The 17,765-nt window shown below is 44.9% G+C and overlaps 4 long non-coding RNA genes across 4 annotated transcripts in view; 2 read left to right on the forward strand and 2 right to left on the reverse strand.

Annotated features, from left to right (window-relative positions):
• The window catches only part of LOC309330154, a 53,473-nt gene that overhangs the window by 22,801 nt on the left and 12,907 nt on the right, over positions 1–17,765 (forward strand). The gene's annotated exons all lie outside the window — the stretch shown is intronic.
• Positions 6,424–17,765, reverse strand: part of LOC309330206 — a 37,562-nt gene continuing 26,220 nt past the window's right edge. Inside the window, exon 2 of the long non-coding RNA XR_014151376.1 lies at positions 6,424–6,516. This is a non-coding gene — a long non-coding RNA (uncharacterized lncRNA). The remainder of the gene's footprint in view (positions 6,517–17,765) is intronic.
• LOC309330149 lies at positions 10,681–12,458 on the forward strand. The gene is made up of 2 exons (XR_014151314.1): positions 10,681–11,213; positions 11,779–12,458. It is a non-coding gene; the product is annotated as an uncharacterized lncRNA (long non-coding RNA).
• On the reverse strand, positions 13,485–14,732 carry LOC309330191. The gene is made up of 2 exons (XR_014151360.1): positions 14,080–14,732; positions 13,485–13,577 (listed from the first exon to the last, which is right to left on the reverse strand). It is a non-coding gene; the product is annotated as an uncharacterized lncRNA (long non-coding RNA).

Genomic DNA, 17,765 nt, shown 5'->3' on the forward strand with positions numbered 1-17,765 from the left:
CTTGCCAGTTCTGATCTCTTAGGAGGAACAGACCCCCCTTTTCACCCTCTTCTAACTCCATCCCAGAGAGGGCCCAGCTCCACATTTCAGAAGTCCTATTAGAAGTGGGATTTCTGTTTGAGCCCAAAACAATGCCATTGGCACAGGGAATTGCATGTAAAGACCTGAAGATCTCTTCCCAAATCTGATTTCCATGTGAAGATAAGCAGGAAGGCATGTTGAAAAAAACAACCCAGTACATAACTGCCCCATAGTCAATCTGTTGCTATATTCTTTACTCTAGTAACCAATTTACTTAAAAGGAGCTTACCAAAAGCTGAAGAAGCTGAGCAGCCGAAGAGAAGCGATCTTGAAAAGCGCTGGTGGAAAAGCCCTACACACTGAGCCCTTTTATACAGTTTCTCTCTGCAATTGGAGCAAATACTTTGGTGCAGCACCACTCTTTTGGCAAAGTATGGGCCACCTCCACTTTTTGGCCAGACTGTCCCTAGCCATTGGAACTCCATCCGACTGCAATGTAATGTTTTCCAAGAAGTTGTTGGTCTGGTCCGCCTCCTGCTTGGCTTTCTTTTGACTCGGCTTCAATTTGGGTGATGTTCATTGTGTTCCTTTTAAATGTAATTTGGGGCATTTACTTGACTCAGCCCTGCTTACGCCTTTGCACCTATGAACACACTCGTTGTCACAATCGCATATGAAGCCCATTTTGTGCCTCAGAGGACTCTGTACCTATAGATGGCTATGGGTGCTGGGAATCATAGCTCTGCGAGGGGTAAGCTACATCTCCCAGATTTCTTTGGGAGGAAAAGGTTCTGTGATTTCCGCCATGAGCTATGATTAGCCAAATTAGTGGTGCTGAAGCAAGATATTTGCTCCAGGTGCAGGGAGAGCCTGCATAAAAGGCCTCAGCACATAGGGCTTTTCCACCAGCGCTTTTGAAGGTCTCCCTTCTTCCCCTCAACTTCTTCAGCATTTGGTAAGCGCCTTTTAAGGAAATTGATTACTAGAGCAAAGAAGTTTGCAACTGATTGTCTATGGGGCAGTTATTTGGACAGAAAGGACTTCTTCACTCAGAACAGAGTCACACTGTGCCAGTCTCTCCCATGGTCACACGACATTTTGCCCTCACAATGCTGCCGTTCCCAACACCCCGAAGAGTCCACAGTGCCCAGAGTTCTATGAAGGGGAAAAGATGCTTCAGATGTGTTTTAAAGAAGTTGTCTGTATGTAGGTTATGCTCCACAGATGATGCTTCTGAAGCCTGAAGGAGTCAAGAAAACACCCTGAATTCCATTAAAAGGAACACAGAGAACATCATCCAAGGTGAAGCTGAGCCCAAATTAAGCAAAGCAGCTTCCTGAGCCAAGGTGTAACCTGACCTGCAAGATACCTTTCGGAACATAGTATGGGAAGGTTCGATGTTGTGGGAAGATGGAACATTTTGGTATAATCTAGAGTTAACTGAGGTGGGGTATACTTAGCCAAATTACTGATGATATGTAATGATAGGGACGCGGGTGGCGCTGTGGATAAAACCTCAGCACCTAGGACTTGCCAATCACATGGTCGGCAGTTCGAATCCCCGCGGCGGGGTGAGCTCCCGTTATTCGGTCTCAGGTCCTGCCCACGTAGCAGTTCGAAAGCACCCTTAAGTGCAAGTAGATAAATAGGTACCGCTGTATAGTGGGAAAGTAAACGGCGTTTGTGTGTGCTGCTCTGGTGCCGGTTCGCTGGAGCAGCTTCGTCATGCTGGCCACGTGACCCGGAAGTGTCTGCGGACAGCGCTGGCTTCCGGCCTCTAGAGTGAGATCAACGCACAACCCCAGAGTCTGGCAAGACTGGCCCGTACGGGCAGGGGTACCTTTACCTTTTATGTAATGATACATTTTCAAGGATACTTTCAGAAACACGTGAAAACGGGGGAAATCAGACATTATCTTGTTGAATGGTTTTTTGTAAATGTTAGGGTTCAATTTTGTTCCACACAATGTGTACCACTTTAAAATCCCTGGTGCATATTCTGACCTAGTTCTTACAGCTGTGTAGCAGGTGCTGATAAGTCACTGTAAATAGCTGTGCCAGCAGTTGTGAATGGTATATAATGTGCTATATGTACCTTAATCTGCTCCCTGGTGGGTGGATGGGTGATGATTATAACCACTATGTAAGATGTATTATTAGGGGATGCGGGTGGCGCTGTAGATTAAACCACAGAGCCTAGGGCTTGCCGATCGGAAGGTCGGCGGTTCGAATCCCCGCAATGACGGGCTGAGCTCCCGTTGCTCGGTCCCTGCTCCTGCCAACCTAGCAGTTCGAAAGCACGTCAAAGTGCAAGTAGATCAATAGGTACCGCTCCGGTGGGAAGGTAAACGGCGTTTCCGTGCGCTGCTCTGGTTCACCAGAAGCAGCTTAGTCATGCTGGCCACATGACCCGCAAGCTGTACGCCGGCTCCCTTGGCCAGTAAAGCGAGATGAGCGCCGCAACCCCAGAGTCGGTCACGACTGGACCTAATGCTCAGGGGTCCCTTTACCTTTTTAAGATGTATGTTTGAGGAGTTTTTGTTATTAAACCTTGCAAAGATCTCTCTGCGTCTCTTCGGTGATTCCATCTGTGTGGTCTACTCTGCACGCACTCTGTGGCATGTTTCAAGTGCCCAATATCTCTCTCACATAACCAAAGAAATAATTGTCAGACAGGGAGGAGGGAGTTCCTCTTTCTTTTCAGCTTTTAGATTGAGATTCCTTTATGACGACTTAAAGAATGCCCATCCAGGAAGGAGACGGTTTGGGAGTGGAGGGTCTTTGCAGGGCCAGCAAGCTAGGAAGGATCTCTCCAGGTGGGAGAACAGGCAAGCAGCCAGGTGAGAGCTTCTGCCTGTGGGGATAAATGGTATGACATGTAGGACATGAGGGGGGAGACTCCATCAGGCAAGGCCCCCTTCCACCTGCCTTGCTCTACCCTCTAGTCTCTGCTTCTCAATGCGTATTGTATTGTTTTATGTACTGTGTCCTGCCGTTGTTTAGATTATTGTTTAGATTATTGTTTAGATATTATTATAACTGTTGAGTGGATTTCTGTTTAACTTTTATATGTTGATATTATTATTTTATACTATTCTAATGGTTGTTGAATGTTCCTTTTTTGATGGAGGTTGCCTATTTTAAAGTTATGTTTTATTATCGCATTTTTGCATTGCATTAGATTGTTATGAGATGTACATTTTTTGTTTCTTCAGCTTGTAAACCGCCTTCAGTGTTGTAAGATAGAAAGGCGGTACACAAATTAAAAATGAGGATGAGGAGGAAGAGGACATAAAGAGCCCTTTTTAGTTAGTGTTTCTTTTTCTTTTTCCTGTATGATTGTGTTTGTATTTTTGTATAGATGAGATAGAGGTTTAGTGTTCAATGCATTAAAAAAAATTCAATGAAAATGTTACTGAAAAAACATTCGAGGCCTTATGCTGTTACAATGACCCCGCAAGCATCTGTAGCCCAAATAATTGGGAGCAGTCCTGTGAGTGGAGACAGAAGGAAGGACTTTGTTTAATTCAGAGGGGCCTGGGTTATTTCTTGTCATTGTACTCCTGGCTGCTTGGACGCATCAGCCACCATATGTCGCCTTCCTCTTGCCAGAACTCCGCACAGGGCACCCCTCTCAAACCAACTCAGCTCCCTTGCACTGATCTTCCCCAAGCAAGTATGAAGAACACACAGAGTCTCCAAATCCTGGTCTCAGTTTTCCCCACGGCTTTTTTATTTTTCCTAATCATCCCACCTTCCTCGACAACTTCCATTATTCCCATGGAATCCTCTCAGCTTCGAAACCCACCTGAGGACCAGGAAACATCCCAGACAGGAGCACTTCTGCCTGTATGGCTAAATTCCTGCTTTCTGGACCAGACAAAGGAATTGTGTATATGCAGGGCTCACTTAAATATTGTTGCATGCCACTTCAATCTCGGAGCAGTGAGAAACTGGGATATCTAAAATTGACAGGTTGAAGGGACAAGCATTCCTAAGCTGTTACCACAAGACCAGGACAATATTCAACCTCCACATTGTTGTTGTTGTTTAGTCGTTTAGTCGTGTCCGACTCTTCGTGACCCTCTGGACCAGAGCACGCCAGGCACTCCTGTCTTCCACTGCCTCCCGCAGTTTGGTCAGACTCATGTTTGTAGCTTCGAGAACACTGTCCAACCATCTTGTCCTCGGTCGTCCCCTTCTCCTTGTGCCCTCCATCTTTCCCAACATCAGGGTCTTTTCCACATACTATGTTCCAAAAGGTATCTTGCAGGTCAGGTTACACCTTGGCTCGGGAAGCTGCTTTGCTTAATTTGGGCTCAGCTTCACCTTGGATGATGTTCTCTGTGTTCCTTTTAATGGATACAGATAGGTAGCCGTGTTGGTCTGCCATAGTCAAAACAAAACAAATTCCTTCCAGTAGCACCTTAAAGACCAACTAAGTCAGTTCTTGGTATGAGCTTTCGTGTGCATGCACACTTCTTCAGATACACTGAAACAGAAGTTTCCAGACCCTTCTATATAGTGAGAAGGTGGGGAGGGGTATTACTCAGAAGGGTGGTGGGAATGGGTGATTGGCAGATAGCTGTGATGAGCCTGTTGACGACTCTTAACGACTGCAATAGGTCTTACAGGAAAAAGCAAGGGGTGAAAAGGTGAAAAATGGCTTTGTCATGTATAAAATGGCTTTGTCATATCCGACAAACATATCTACATGCCTCTAGCTACCATCCCAAACATACCAAACAGTCCATTGTATATAGCCAGGCACTACGTTACAGCCGCATCTGTTCCAATTCTACAGACAGAGACTCTCACCTAAGAGATCTACAGCAAACCTTTTTAGAACTAAAATACCCAACAGATGAAGTTAGACAACAGATCAACAGAGCCAGACTGATACCCAGAGAGAACTTTCTACAAGACAGACCCAAAAAAGAAAATAACAGAACACCTCTAGTCATCACATACAGCTCCCAAGTTAAAACAGTACAACGCATCATCAGAGATCTACAACCTCTCCTGGACAATGACAGTTCTCTTTCTCAAGCTCTGGGAGGAAGACCTTTCATTGCCTACAGACAGCCACCCAGTCTTAAACAACTCCTAACCCACAATAATACTACAACCAGACCTAACACGGACACTGGCACCAGAGCCTGCAATAAACCCAGATGCCAACTTTGCTGCCACATACACCCGGACAACACCATTACTGGCCCCAACAACATCACACATACCATCTCGGGACTATTTAATTGCTCATCGTCTAACATTGTGTATGCCATAAAATGCCAACAGTGTCCTTCAGCTCTCTATATTGGACAAACAGGCCAGACCTTACGCCAAAGAATAAACGGACATAAATCGGACATCAGGAATCACAAGACAGAGAAACCAGTAGGAGAACACTTCAATCTCCCAGGACATTCTATACAAGATCTCAAAGTAGCTGTTTTACTACAAAGGAATTTCAGAAATAGACTGGAAAGAGAAGCTGCTGAATTACAACTTATCACCAAACTTAAAACCATGTAGAAACCTGGTCTGAACAAAGACCTTGGATTCTTATCTCATTATACATGACAAAGCCATTTTTCACCTTTTCACCCCTTGCTTTTTCCTGTAAGACCTATTGCAGTCGTTAAGAGTCGTCAACAGGCTCATCACAGCTATCTGCCAATCACCCATTCCCACCACCCTTCTGAGTAATACCCCTCCCCACCTTCTCACTGTATAGAAGGGTCTGGAAACTTCTGTTTCAGTGTATCTGAAGAAGTGTGCATGCACACGAAAGCTCATACCTAGAACTGACTTAGTTGGTCTTTAAGGTGCTACTGGAAGGAATTTGTTTCCTTTTAATGGAGTTCAGGGTGTTCTCTTGACTCCTTCAGGCTTCAGAAGCATCATCTGTGGAGCATAACCTACATACAGACGACTTCTTTAAAACACATCTGAAGCATCTTTTCCCCTTCATACAACTCTGGGCACTGTAGACTCTTCGGGGTGTTGGGAACGGCAGCATTGTGAGGGCCAAATGCTGTGTGACCACCAGTACTATTTACAGATAGGTAGCCGTGTTGGTCTGCCATAGTCAAAACAAAACAAATTCCTTCCAGTAGCACCTTAAAGACCAACTAAGTCAGTTCTTGGTATGAGCTTTCGTGTGCATGCACACTTCTTCAGATACACAGAAGAAGTGTATCTGAAGAAGTGTGCATGCACACGAAAGCTCATACCAAGAACTGACTTAGTTGGTCTTTAAGGTGCTACTGGAAGGAATTTGTTTTGTTTTCACCAGTACTATTGTGTGTGATTGTGTGGAGTAGAAGTCCTTGGTGAGAGGTCCTGTGAATGCAGGGAGAGAGGAATGCACTGAGAATCGATTAAGCAGGGCCAGAATCAGGTCTGTGGATCTTCATTGCTCTTTGTGACCACAGACCCTGATTGGCTGGAAGTTCCAGGTACTTGGGGGCAGAGTCAGCTGAGAGGAGTCTGTGGGAATAAAGGAAGTCAATGAGGAAGGTGCAGGGAGGAAGAGACCAGGAAAAACTGGAGGAAACAGACCAGGATTTGGAAACCTTGTGTGCTTCGCATGGACTTCCAGGGAGTTTATCTTTGGGGATGTCACTGATGGGTGCAGGACATGAGTAACTGACACCACACAGGACATGGGTTTCGGGATTTTGGCAGCGGTGGACCAAGATCCAGGAAGGCAGAAGAAAAGTGAACAAGACACATCTGTGATGCTGCACTGAAGCTTTAATAGAGAAGCAGAAATGAGTGAACCTTCTCTGTGATGAGCAGTTTAAGTGGGAGAAGAAAAATAAAAAGATCCCATTCCGAGTAAAGAGCACATTTACTATTGAGATGATGCCGATTATGAGAAAACAAAATATCTATAAAGAGAGGGGTTCGTATTGGACAAGCACAAGGAAGGAAGGAAGGAAGGAAGGAAGGGAGGGAGGGAGGGAGGGAGGGAGGAAGGGAGGAAGGGAGGAAGGGAGGAAGGGAGGAAGGGAGGAAGGGAGGAAGGGAGGAAGGGAGGAAGGAAGGAAGGAAGGAAGGAAGGAAGGAAGGAAGGAAGGAAGTTGGTTTTCTCTAGACCTCCCTTTTGTCCCGGCCCAGCTGGCTAAGAAGTTCTCAGTTAGGAACTCACTGGAAGATGTGCAGATCCTGAGGTTCTCCTTATTCAGACTCAGAGAACTGAGGGTTGCTGGGCATAAATGGAGGAGAGATAGCAGAGGAAGATGGGCAAGAAAACAGTAAAGGGACGGGGAATGTGGGCGATTCTCAATAGGGTCCGTATTGTGAGTGATATTGAAACTCTGCCTTCTCTGCAGAACATGAGGACATCGTGAGCATCCATTGAAGCATCAGGGGGTGGGCAGAGGAGGGGGAGGAGTGGTAGAGACGGCCTCCCCATCTTGACCCTTCCAGGGAGAAGGAAGAGGAAGATGGTCTAGTTTTACAACAGGGGTATGCAGGAGGTGACAACTCAGAGGCAGACAGTTTCTCTCTGCACTTGGAACACATATCGTAGCTTGTAGAATTAATTAGCCAAATTAGTGGTGTTGCACCAAAGTATTTGCTCCAGGTGCAGAGAGAAACTGTATAAAAGGGCTCAGCGCGTAGGGCTTTTCCACCAGCGCTTTAGAAGATCTCCTCTCTTCGGCTGCTCAGCTTCTTCAGCTTTTGGTAAGCTCCTTTTAAGTAAATTGATTACTAGAGCAAAGAATATAGCAACGGATTGACTATGGGGCAGTTATGTACTGGGGTTTTTTTTTCCAAGATGCCTTCCTGCTTAGCTTCACATGGAAATCAGATCGGGGAAGAGACCTTCAGGTCTTCACATGCAATTCCCTGTGCTACTGGCATTGTTTTGGGCTCAAACAGAAATCCCACTTCTAATAGGACTTCTTTAATGTGGAGCTGGGCCCTCTCTGGGATGGAGTTCGATGAGGGTGAAAAGGGGGTGGGGTCTCTTCCTCCTAAGAGATCAGAACTGGCAAGGGAAAGATGTCCTGTTCAGGATCCGGTTGTGCTTTGTTGGAAAGAGCAGCTCTGTGTAATGCGAAGATCCCTGGACCCATTTTCCTTCCCCTGGAAATCTCAGGCCAGTGCCCCATCCTCCTCTTCTTCTGAGAAAGGTGCTGCGCCATTGTCACAGGATATGCCCATGTTGCATCTCAAAGGGGGGGGGGACTGAGGAGCACTTTAGGCAGGGCTCCTTTGCTCCACTTGTCTTTTCTTGGGTGAGGCAGGTCCGATGGGGAAAGAAGCTCAGCTGAACTCCTGGGACGTCCGTCCCACTCACAGCTTAGCAGGGCTGGGGAACCTGTGGTCCTCCAGATGTAAAACAACTCCCACCCCCTCTGGCCTTGGCCAATGTTGGCTGCTAGGGCTGCTGGGAGTTGTAGTTCCACAAGCTCTGGAAGGCTAACCCTCCCCATCCCTGCTGTAGAAACAACACTCAGTTAGGGGGACCAACAGTCTGACCCCAGAAGAGGAAGGATCCTGCAGGGTCAGAGCGTGAGAGAAGTCTCTCAAATTTCAGAGGGAGAGGGAGAAGGGTCAGAGAGACACAACTTGTCAAAAGGGGGAGGGGGTCAGCATTTTAATGTTTTACATCATTCACGTTACTGTCCCAGGCCTGGTTGCAACAATTTAAAAACTAATATTAAATTGATCTTGCATTTCTTTGGTTATCTGAGAGATAATGTCTGATTTCCCCCATTTTCACGTGTTTTTGAAAGTATCATTGAAAATGTATCATTTCAGATTATCCATGAGTCTTGCAAGTGACGATTATGATGATGATGACTATGCGATGATGCAGCTACTTCTTCACTTACGAGTTGTTGACGAATATGGTAACGTTGCATAACGTTATACCCTTCGCAATGTAAAGCCCCAAACTGACACCTGAGTCAAGAAACCTGCGTATGGTTTGTGCTCTTGAGGGCCAGGAAGTCCGAAATGCTGAGCGCCCATTATGCAAACTACCCACGGCTGCCAACATGTCATCTTTGCTCTGTGACACATTCTTTCCCCTTGCAAATCTTCCTCTGCTGAGTGTATCCTCCATTTATGCCAAGCAAGTCTCAGGTCACTGAGTCAGAATTGGCAGAAGATCTGCACATCTTCCACCGAGAGGTTCTGGCCTGGGGCCTTTTTGGTCGCCTGTGAACACTTTTATGAGTGTTTTGCTTTCCTTTAATCTCTTAATGTTGAATCTCTTCTCCTGCTTGACCTGCTGATCCCAGAGAATGTTCCCTCCTTCCTTGCTAGCCATTAAAGCTTCACTGCAGCATCACAGAGGCCTCTTGCGAGTTTTTCTCCTGCTTTACTGGTTCTCAGCTCACCTTTCATGAAGGGCAACTGGCAATCACAAATATGTCTCCTTGATATGTGTCTGATCCTTTCCGACACCCCTCTGTGCTGACCCCCTATTAGCTTCTCCTGCCTGAAAGTCCCTGCCAAGACAGGCACTGCTCATTTGGAAGGAGGGATTCCCAGCTACTCCTTGGAAGCTGTTTCTGCAGTTCCAAGGTGTCCAGTCGTGATGAGGTCAGCAGAAAGAGGACTCTTCTGAGAGTACTTTTTACCCTTGCCAGGAATGGGGTTAGGGGGGTTGAGTTGAGTTTGCATTTAAAAGAGAATTTTTCCAATTCACAATTTGCAAATTGACATAATAGCCAAAACATGTCACCCTTCGAAATACGCACTTGTATGAAGGTGTGATGCTGTTCCCCAAGCAAGCAATATTTTGAAAGAAAGAAAAAACCCCATACGTTAAGATGAAAGAGTGCATAAAATGAAGAGATTAGTGAATTAGCTTAACATACAAATGTGGATTAGATTAGACTTTGATTGCAAAATTCCATGCTGAAATGTGGGGAATTGGGAGAATTTTGCATTGCCGCTTATGAATTTTCACAAGGCTAAATAAATAAATAACAAACTGCTGCAGACACAAAGGTAGCTGAATTCACATTTGGAAACAGTGAGAAACTGGGATGTCTGACATTGACAGGTTGAAGGGACAAGCATTCCTAAGCTGTTACACAAGACCAGGACAATGTTCAACCTTCCCATACTATGTTCCGAAAGGTATCTTGCAGGTCAGGTTACACCTTGGCTTGGGAAGCTGCTTTGCTTAAATTGGGCTCAGCTTCACCTTGGATGATGTTCTCTGTGTTCCTTTTAATGGACTTCAGGGTGTTTTCTTGACTCCTTCAGGCTTCAGAAGCATCATCTGTGGAGCATAACCTACATACAGACAACTTCTTTTAAACACATCTGAAGCATCTTTTCCCCTTCATACAACTCTGGGCACTGTAGGCTCTTCGGGGTGTTGGGAACGGCAGCATTGTGAGGGCAAAATGTTGTGTGAACATGGGAGAGACTAGCACAGTGTGACTCTGTTCTGTGTGAAGAAGTTCTTTCTGTCCAAATAACTGCCCCATAGACAATCAGTTGCAAACTTCTTTGCTCTAGCAATCCATTTACTTAAAAGTAGCTTACCAAAAGCTGAAGAAGTTGAGGGGAAGAAGAGAGACCTTCAAAAGTGCTGGTGGAAAAGCCCTATGTGCTGAGGCCTTTTATGCAGCCTCTCTCTGCACCTGGAGCAAATATCTTGCTTCAGCACCACTAATTTGGCTAATCATAGCTCATGGCGGAAATCACAGAACCTTTTCCTCCCAAAGAAATCTGGGAGATGTAGCTTACCCCTCGCAGAGCTATGATTCCCAGCACCCATAGCCATCTATAGGTACAGAGTCCTCTGAGGCAGAAAATGGGCTTCATATGCAATTGCGACAACGAGTGTGTTCATAGGTGCAAAGGCGTAAGCAGGGCTGAGTCAAGTAAATGCCCCAAATTACATTAAAAGGAACACAATGAACATCACCCAAATTGAAGCCGAGTCAAAAGAAAGCCAAGCAGGAGGCGGACAAGACCAACAACTTCTTGGAAAACATTACATTGCAGTCGGATGGAGTGCCAATGGCTAGGGACAGTCTGGCCAAAAAGTGGAGGTGGCCCATACTTTGCCAAATGAGTGGTGCTGCACCAAAGTATTTGCTCCAATTGCAGAGAGAAACTGTATAAAAGGGCTCAGCGCGTAGGGCTTTTCCACCAGCGCTTTAGAAGATCTCCTCTCTTCGGCTGCTCAGCTTCTTCAGCTTTTGGTAAGCTCCTTTTAAGTAAATTGATTACTAGAGCAAAGAATATAGCAACGGATTGACTATGGGGCAGTTAATTACTGGGGTTTTTTTTTTCAACATGCCTTCCTGCTTAGTTTCACGTGGAAATCAAATTTGGGAAGATACCTTCAGGTCTTTACATGCAATTCCCTGAGCCACTGGCAATGTCTCTCAAATTTCAGAGGGAGAGGGAGAAGGGTCAGGGAGACACAACCTGTCAAATAGGGATGGGAATCATTGAGACTGTTCCATTTTAAAATCACTGTTTTAATGTTTTACCGTCATTCAACTTACTGTCCCAGGCCTGGCCGCAACAATTAAAAATCAATATTAAATTAATCTTTTATATCTCTCGCTATCTGAACTGTCTCCTTCCTGGATATGCATTCTTTAAGTCATTATAAAGGAATCTCAATGTAAAAGCTGAAAAGTAAGGGGAACTGCCTCCTCCCTGTCTGACAAATATTTCTCTAGTTATCTGAGAGATGATGTCTGATTTCCCCTGTTTTCACATGTTTCTGAAAGTATCCTTGAAAACGTATCATTTCAGAGTATCCAAGATTCTTGCAAGATGTCCAGTATCAATAATTTAACTCCCTCTTCGGAGATGCCAGAGGAACCCCCCCGAACAGAGGATATTATAGCTATAATAAACAAATTCAGATTCAGTATCAAGCGGCCACAATTCCGTCGTTGAGGATTCACTTCTGCTGCTTCCTTTGATACTTTGGATGGTCTCATGTTTTGAACAGAATGCATGTCACTCACCAGATGCGCCCAATTGAGAATCGTCTGCTTTTCTGATCCTAATGTAAAGCCCCAAACTGACAACTGAGTCAGGAAACCTGCGTATGGTTTGTGCTCTTGAGGGCCAGGAAGTCCGAAATGCTGAGTGCCCACTACGCAAAACTACCCATGGCTGCCAACATGTCATCTTTGCTCTGTAACACATTCTTTCCCCTTGCAAATCTTCCTTCATCCTGTGCTGAGTGTATCCTCCATTTATGCCAAGCAAGTCTCAGTTCACTGAGTCAGAATTGGCAGAAGATCTGCACATCTTCCACCGAGAGGCTTTTGCCTGGGGCCTTTTTGGCCGCCTGTGAACACTTTTATGAGTGTTTTGCTTTCCTTTAATCTCTTAATGTTGAATCTCTTCTCCTGCTTGACCTGTTGATCCCAGAGAATGTTCCCTCCTTCCTTGCTAGCCATTAAAGCTTCACTGCAGCATCACAGAGGCCTCTTGCGTGTTTTTCTCCTGCTTTACTGGTTCTCAGCTCACATTTCATGAAGGGCAACTGGCAATCACAAATATGTCTCCTTGATATGTGTCTGATCCTGTCCGACACCCCTCTGTGCTGACCCCTATTAGCTTCTCCTGCCTGAAATAGAGTTAGGGCTGTTGAGTTGAGTTTGCATTTAAAGGTGAATCTATCCAATTCACAATTTGCAAATTGACATAATAGCCCAAATATGTCACCCTTCAAAATACACACTTGTATGAAGGTGGGATGCTGTTCCCCAAGCAAGCAATATTTTGAAAGAAAGAAAAAAACCCCATACGTTAAGATGAAAGAGTGCATAAAATAAAGAGATTAGTGAATTAGCTTAACATACAAATGTGGATTAGATCAGTGGACTTTGGTTGCAAAATTCCATGCTGAAATGTGGGGAATTGGGAGAATTTTTCACTGATGCTTATGAATTTTCACAAGGCTTAAAAAATAAATAAATAACAAACTGCTGCAGACACGAAGGGAGCTGAATTCACATTTGGAAACAGCGAGAAACTGGAATATCTAAAATTGACAGGTTGAAGGGACAAGCATTCCTAAGCAGTTACCACAAGACCAGGACAATGTTGAACCTTCCCATACTATGTTCCAAAAGGTATCTTGCAGGTCAGGTTACACCTTGGCTCGGGAAGCTGCTTTGCTTAATTTGGGCTCAGCTTCACCTCGGATGATGTTCTCTGTGTTCCTTTTAATGGAGTTCAGGGTGTCCTCTTGACTCCTTCAGGCTACAGAAGCATCATCTGTGGAGCATAACTTACATACAGACGACTTCTTTTCCCCTTCATCGAACTCTGGGCACTGTAGACTCTTAGGGGTGTTGGGAACGGCAGCATTGTGAGGGCAAAATGTTGTGTGACCACCGGTACTATTGCATGCGATTGTGTACAGGAGAAGTCCTTGGTGAGAGGTCCTGTGAATGCAGGGAGAGAGGAATGCATTGAGAATTGATTAAGCAGGGCAAGAATCAGGTCCGTGGATCTTCATTGCTCTTTGTGACCGCAGACCCTGATTGGCTGGAAGTTCCAGGTACTTGGGGACAGAGTCAGCTGAGAGGAGCCTGTGGGAATAAAGGAAGTCAATGAGGATGGTGCAGGGAGGAAGAGACCAGGAAAAACTGGAGGAAACAGACCAGGATTTGGAGACCCCATTAGTTATTTATACTCATTTGGGGAAGATCAGAAGAAGGGAGCCAGGGGCTGAGTTGTTCAGAGAATGTCCCCTGTGAAAGTCTGACAAGAGGAAGGTGACACAAGTGAGCTGAGGTGTCCAAGCAGCCAGGATTACAGTGACAAGAAGTAATCCAGGCCCCTCTCATTTAAAGAAAGTCCTTCCCTCTCTATCTACTCAAAGGCCTGCTCACCAATAATCTCTGCTACAAACAATTACAGGGTCATTGTAACAGCCTAAAGGCCTCAAACGTTGACAGTTCCAGGAATCATGGAACATTGTCCTCCAAAGAATTCTGGGAAATGTAGCTCACCCCTCACAGAGCTATGATTCCCAGCACCTTTAGCCATCTATAGGGACCAGAGTCTTTTCAGGCAGAATATGTGCTTCACCTGCGATTGCAACATCCAGGTTGTTCGTAGGTGCAAATTGAAGCCGAGTCAAAAGAAAGCAAAGCAGGAGGCTGGAATGACCAATAACGTCTTGGAACACATAACCTTAGAGTCGGATGGAGTCCCAGTGGCTAGGGGCAGTCTGGCAAAAACGTGGAGGTGGAGTATACTTAGCCAAATTAGTGATGCTGCACCAAAGTATTTGCTCCAAGAGCAGAGAGAAACTGTATAAAAGGGCTCAGCGCATAGGGCTTTTCCACCAGTGCTTTTGAAGATCTCCTCTTTGGCTGCTCAGCTTCTTCACCTTTTGGTAAGTTCCTTTTAAATAAATTAATTTGCAGAGCAGGGAAGGTAGGAAGTGTTTGTGGGTCAACACTCTTCTTGATGGTCTAAAGGAAGAGGAAACTTCTGGCAAGCCCAGCCTGAGAAGAACGCTGGATTTCAGCACAGACAGGGAGAGAATGAGAACAGGCACAGAGAGCTGGGCTTTAATACCAATAATAATAATACTTTTAAGTATTGGGGAGATTACCAGCTCTTGCTTAAAGTAATGCCCAACAGTTAAATACATTTTCATCTGTTTGGCAATCTGAAGGCTAATGACTAATTTCCCTCTGTTTCCACATATTTGTGAACATATGTCTTGAAAATTATTTATTTCAGATTCCCCAACATTCCTCCAAGATATCCAGTGCCAACGTTGGAGCAAGTCTTACGATTCCCATGCCACAACCCAGGATACTACGCTCTTTTTGGCCAAGTCCACTTTTTAGAGGTTTTTGGCCCCAGTTCCACATCCCAGTGTAAGAGGTTTTCGACAGTGGACCAAACACCCTCAGGAGTTTGTGGACTCTCTTTCATTGGAGAATTTTAAGCAGAGGTTGAATGGACCCTGTCATAGTTGAGATTCCTGCTTTTCCAGGGTTGGAGTGGATAACCCTTGGGGTAATTCCAACTCTACAATTCTATGATTCTCCAATTCTATGATTCTGCACCGCAATGATTTAAAAATGTGTTTCTTAGGAGAAAGTGTGTATAAAAATGAGTATATTGGTGAAAAGAGCATACAAGAATCATGCAAGGTTTTAGCTAATGTTTCTGTTAGGTAATCACCCCCCCCCAAAAAAAGTATATCTAGAAGTATATACAGAAGTTTTTCCTGTTTCAGTGACCTTGACCAGACCATCAGCCTCTGCGCTGATTTCTGTTCCTTGTGGCTAAAGATTCACTTCTGGAAAACTACAAGGACTACTCATGTTTTGAGAAAAAATCCTATACCTGATTTTGCAGACCCTACTGTAAAGAGTCCAAAATATTTATCCTAAAAGAAGCGCCCCAATCTGAAATGTAATGTGGGAAACCTGGACAGAGATTGTGATCTCAGGGGCCAAAAAGTCAGAAATGCTCAGCACCCATGATCCAAATCCATCTTTTCTGATGTCCAGGGCTGCCAGGCTGAAACTTTCCTCTGCAACACATGACTCGGTCATTCTTCCTCTGCTGCCTGTGCATGTTCCCTGTGCTGATGCCAAGCCTTCGTCTGTTTGCTGAGTCAGAATTAGGGGACCCTCAAGGTCTGCCTTTTTAGCCAGCTGGGCTAAAGGGAAGGTCTGGGGAGAAGCTTCCAGCCTTCCACTTTTCCAATACAACCACCTCCATTTATGGGTTCATTGGTTTCCCCGCATATCCCCCCCCCCCTTTGAATGTGGACTTTCCCCTTCCTTGGTTTGGAATGTACTTGTATCTCTTCTCCTACCTGAACTGTTGATCCCAGAGAATGTTCCCTCCTTCCTTCCTCTCCATTAAAGCTTCACTGCAGCATCACAGAGGCCTCTTGCGTATTTTCTCAAAGCTTCCTATGTCTTGCTCCTCATTTCGTGAAATGCCCCGGCCAGTCTCAAAGTTCCAGTGTGTCCAGTCCTGATGAAATCAAGAGAGAGAGGACTCTTCTGCTAATACTTTTTGCCCTTGCCAGGGATGAAGGGGTGTGTCAGGGAACTGCCATCAGGGCCAGAGGGAGAGAGAGGGCTCCAGAGGGATTCCAGAGAGCATCCCGGGATGGGGAGAGGCAGCCCATCTTCTGGGGAAGGAAATCAGCGTAGCACCAGTGGAGAAGGGGGGCAGATGGGGGAATCAGCGAGGGGGCTCCATGACTCCTCGCCGGAGACCAGCGGGGAGAGAACGGGTCCTCCGCTGCCCACACCCTCCCTGCGCAGAAGGCTTCCGCACAGGGAGAGTAGGCGGAGACTAGGCGTCAAAGAGCTTCTTTGCTGGAAGAAGTTCAAGAAATGCCCACTGACGGATTCTGCCAGCGATTGAGATAGCCACGGGTGAGTGGCTGTCCAGACAGAAAGGGTTCACTCAGGCAACCCAGCCAGGTGTGGCGCCGATTTACACACGAGCAACCCCTAGAACCATTACAGGGTGGATCGATTTAGCTTGCATTTCAAGGTGAATCTATGAAACTCAGATTTTCCAAAATGATATCAGAATTGAAACACACTACCCTCTGAAATGCACACTGGGTTTGCGTGGCAACGTCCCAAACTCTCCCGGGAAGTGGAATAAAGACACATGAAACAGTATTTTTGGTTAATGGGAGAAAAAGGCCACAACTTAAAAAATCGGATTCCAGGTGGAAAAATCGAAATTAGAAACAGAATTGTTAGAACCTAAAACTAATAATCTGTCTAAGATGTATAACTTGCTGTTGAAATGGAACACTCAGGATGAAACTGTGAAGTCTGTTATGATTAAATGGGCACAAGACGTTGGACACAACATTATGTTTGCTGACTGGGAACAGTTATGGAACACCGGTTTGAAATTTACGGCATGTAATGCCTTAAGAGAGAATGTTATGAAAATGATTTATAGGTGGTACATAACTCCAGTCAAGCTTGCAAAAATCTATCATTTGCCTGATAATAAATGTTGGAAGTGTAAAGAAACTGAAGGTACATTCTTTCACCTTTGGTGGACTTGCCCAAGGATTAAGGCCTTCTGGGAAATGATATATAATGAATTGAAAAAAGTACTTAAGTACACTTTCTTGAAGAAACCAGAGGCCTTTCTCCTGGGCATGGTCGGCCAATTGGTGCCAAAGAAGGACAGAACCTTCTTTATGTATGCAACAACAGCAGCAAGAATACTGATTGCGAAATATTGGAAGACACAAGATCTACCCACTCTGGAAGAATGGCAGATGAAGATGATCGACTATATGGGACTGGCAGAAATGACCGGCAGAATCCGAGACCAGGGAAAAGAGTCGGCGGAAGAAGATTGGAGGAAATTTAAAGATTATTTGCAGAAATATTGCAAAATTAAAGAATGTTAGAAATGTTGTTGGACAGAAATTAAGTGGTTACCAGCTGTAAAGTAAAAGTGGAATAATAAGCTAAAATAAGTTATAAATAAGTTATAATAAGGATTTGCTGAATTAAGATTCGAACTGGAATACAAAAGGGGGAGGTGAGAGGAGGTTCGAGAAACAAGGTAATAGAAATAAGTTTTGGAAACTATATTTGTTTTGTTTTGTTTTGTTTTTTCTTTTTTGATTGTGTACTTTTGTATCTTTGTATTTTTGTATTTCTGTTTTTTGTATTAAATTGGAAAATCTAATAAATATCCATTAAAAAAAAAAGAGAAAAGAAAAGAAAAAGGCCACAACTTTATTGGTTACA

This window comes from Podarcis erhardii (genome assembly GCF_964252035.2).
Source record: "Podarcis erhardii genome assembly, chromosome: 15".
NCBI lineage: Eukaryota > Metazoa > Chordata > Lepidosauria > Squamata > Lacertidae > Podarcis > Podarcis erhardii.